This window comes from Echinops telfairi, unplaced genomic scaffold (genome assembly GCF_000313985.2).
Source record: "Echinops telfairi isolate 266 unplaced genomic scaffold, ASM31398v2 ScPeMD7_7468;HRSCAF=8506_0, whole genome shotgun sequence".
In the NCBI taxonomy this organism is placed as follows: domain Eukaryota; kingdom Metazoa; phylum Chordata; class Mammalia; order Afrosoricida; family Tenrecidae; genus Echinops; species Echinops telfairi.
The window spans coordinates 34,235,673-34,238,901 of record NW_022111369.1 but is presented as its reverse complement, the minus strand read 5'-3'; positions in this window follow the sequence as shown (position 1 = coordinate 34,238,901).

Sequence of the window (3,229 nt, the reverse complement as noted above, 5' to 3'; positions counted from 1 at the left end):
GCTTTACACAATTGATGTATGTATGGAATGTGATGAGTTGTATGAGCCCCTAATAAAACGATAAAAAAAAAAAAGAACTGCCTCATAGGGTCTCCTAGGCTGTGAGGTCTATGGGACCAGATTGCAAGGTTTTTTCTCCTGCGGACCATTGCAAATGGTTCCTATAACACTAAATTAGGAAAGCTGTAAATCAGCTAAGAAGTGTTGTCCAAACATCTCCTGCAGGTTCAAGCCTATGGAATCACTTCAGATTTATATGACACCCTTCTGCTTATCCCACCAGGTGAGGCCTTCAAAACCAGGGGCTGAGTCTGTGTTACTGAACATCGATGCAAGCCAGTTAGAGAATTTGTACTTCCTGAGAGAAGCAAAAGGCGGGATAAATAGATACATGGAAAAAGAAAGACATTGAACGATTCTGAGACCATAGAGCTTGGTAGGGTCTGCTGTGATTGAGTGTATCCTTCTGTGCCTTCGTGTTTATGACTCAGAGCAACAGAGTCCAGTGCCCCCTAGAAACATATCACCAGGTCTTTATGCCCAGGAACTGTTGGGTAGGTTCAAAGCATTAGCCTGTTGGTTAGCAGCTAAGCACTTAGCCCTTGAGAGATCATGATTTCTTGAATACTGTATGTCTTATTGCAGGGAAATCTTTTGAGACCTGGTACTCAATTGGACTCAAGTTTTTCTAGGTTTCACCAAGGTTCCCACTTGATTGACAGGGTGCCATCTTACCTTTTTCTTCTACCTTTTGATCATTATTAGTGGCAAATATTTAAATTGTCCTATCCTAACAGGTTTCTGCCTTGTACATGTTGTGGCTCTTTGAAGTTTTACCATGCTGTGTATCTTATATGAAATGCATCACTGAGCCAAACTAGTTTTGTCAAATCAGTCTAGATGTGTGCCAACCTGTGTGTGTCAAAGTATGTTTGCTCCACGGGGTTTTGCAGTGAGTGACTTTTCAGAAGGAGGTCCCGAGGCCTCTCGATGGGCCGCCAAGCACATTAAGCGTTTGCACCACCCAGGGACTCCAAGCCCAACATAGACCTTTTATTAAAACCTCATAAACATGACATAGCTTTCCCTGGATATGCTATGCCATTACCAGCTATTCATTTCTGCATGCATCCCTTAGACAAATATTGTTGTGTGGGGGGAGGTAGTAGGCACTGGGGCAGAGCTTGGGTATAAGACTCAATTGGATGGACTCAATTGAATCACTTGATCAGTAGGAAGAACAATAATGATGAAACCTATGGATTAGATAATAAGAAATTACTATCTCAGCTAAAATATAGAACTGAGCAGAGTTTAAGGAAAGGTCAGTGAACTGCTCTATATTGGCTCTGGTCCCAGTTTTCTTAGGGTGGAGAATATTATTTCTTCTGTCTGCACTACTGTCCTTGATTTCAGCCTTCTGCCTTTCCTCTCTCCTCCTCTCTCCTCTCCCCCTCTCCTCTCCTCTCCTTTCCTCTTCCCCCTCCCCCTCTCCTCTCCTCTCTCCTGAAGCAAAAGAAGAATGTCCAAGGAGCTAGCAAGTTAATTGTGGAGAGAGGAAGGAGGACACAGGTCAGGCATTTTATAATGTTTAGTACACTTTTCTTGAGGCCTGGGGAGACTGAAGCACTGAATTCTAGCAAAGTGAGACTTTAGTTGGAAAATTACATGTGAGTTGGAAAGGATCACAGAGGTCAGCCTGTATACACTCCATTTGATCACTGGAGAAATTGAAATTTAACAACATAGTCTAGGCGGTGTAGCAATTAGTGACATAGGTGGGGCTATAAAGCACTCCAAATGTCCCTTTATGCTAGGAGTTAGTGGCCTAGTGATTAAGTTTGTGTTGCTAACCTCAAGGTCAGCAGTTTGAAACCACTAGCCTCTCCATGGGAGAAATACAAGGTTACGGTCTCAGAAACGCACAGGTGCAGTTCTGCCTGGTCCTACAGGGTAGCTATGAGTCGGAATCGACTCGATGGCAGTGAGCGAGTTTTTGAGCGTAGGTGGCAGAATGAGAGATGGAACCCCACGATTGCCTCCTGCAGCTGCTTAGTCTTATCTTCTTGACATGAAGCAATCCTTTCCTTCTGATTCTCACAAGAAAAGGAGAACAATTGAGTAACATAGTCACCACATAGTGTTTTCTTCCGTTAGGGAGAACAACACCAAGTTCGTCACTCAATTCATACCTTTTGCTATTATTGTTCCTCTGCCCATAAAGCAGACCAATTTTTCTATATTCTTTTGAAATCTCGGTGACCCAAACTGAAGCTAGAACTTTAAATAGGATCGGAGGAGCCCTGGTGGTGTAGTGGTTCAGCGTTGGGCTGCATTCCATACAGTCCCAGTTCAAAACCAACAGCTCCGAGGGAGAAAGCCTGGGTGTTCTACCAGAATAAACAGTTACAGCCTCTGACACCCCCAGGGGCTAATGATGAATCAGCATCAATCCCATGACAGTGAGAGTTGAGAGCTGGCTGATGTCAATTATATTCTAATGTTATGCTTTCAACGCATCCAATTTCGAATTTCGTTTTTGCTTGTTTTCAGATTTTCAGAACACGTTACTAATTTCATGATGACCTTGGGAATGACTGCTTGATTTGCCTTAGGGTTCTTGACTGAGTATTGCCTTCTTTGTGTGCATACGTGCCTATTTCAGCCATTTGTCAGTTTGTTAGTAATGGCCAGGTGTCGCATGCACGTCAAGACCACTAATCACCCTCTAACAGGATTTGGAACGGAGTTAATGCGGGTGCCGTGCCCTTCCGGTTCCAGCTTTAACCTTCCAAGGCCCACGCCTGCCCAAGACCAGCCGTCAGTTCGCTCCAGGGCCCCGCGGGCTGTCTTCGGAGGTGGGCAAGGAGTTAAGTGAGATTCAGTATTCCACAATCACCAACTCGGAGACAGTTGGGGATTTGCGCCCATGGTCAACCCTTCCTGGGGCATGCAAACACATGTGCTATTTTCCGGGTGCTGAGAACGCCGCCCTCTACCAGGTGATGAAACCAGGAGGTATGCCGCGGAGCCAAGGAGTTTGTCCTGCCAGACAAGTTTCTGCCCGGGGACGCCTCTGAGTCCTCGACATGCCGCACTGTGCCGAGGTGGCCGGGCCTTGGGGTCTCGGAGAAGAGCCCAGTATTCCTCAGGGGACTCCCGGCTGCCACGAAAGGAGTCTCCCGGTGCTCCCGACCGCTTCCCCAGCCCACGGACGCCCCTCACTCTC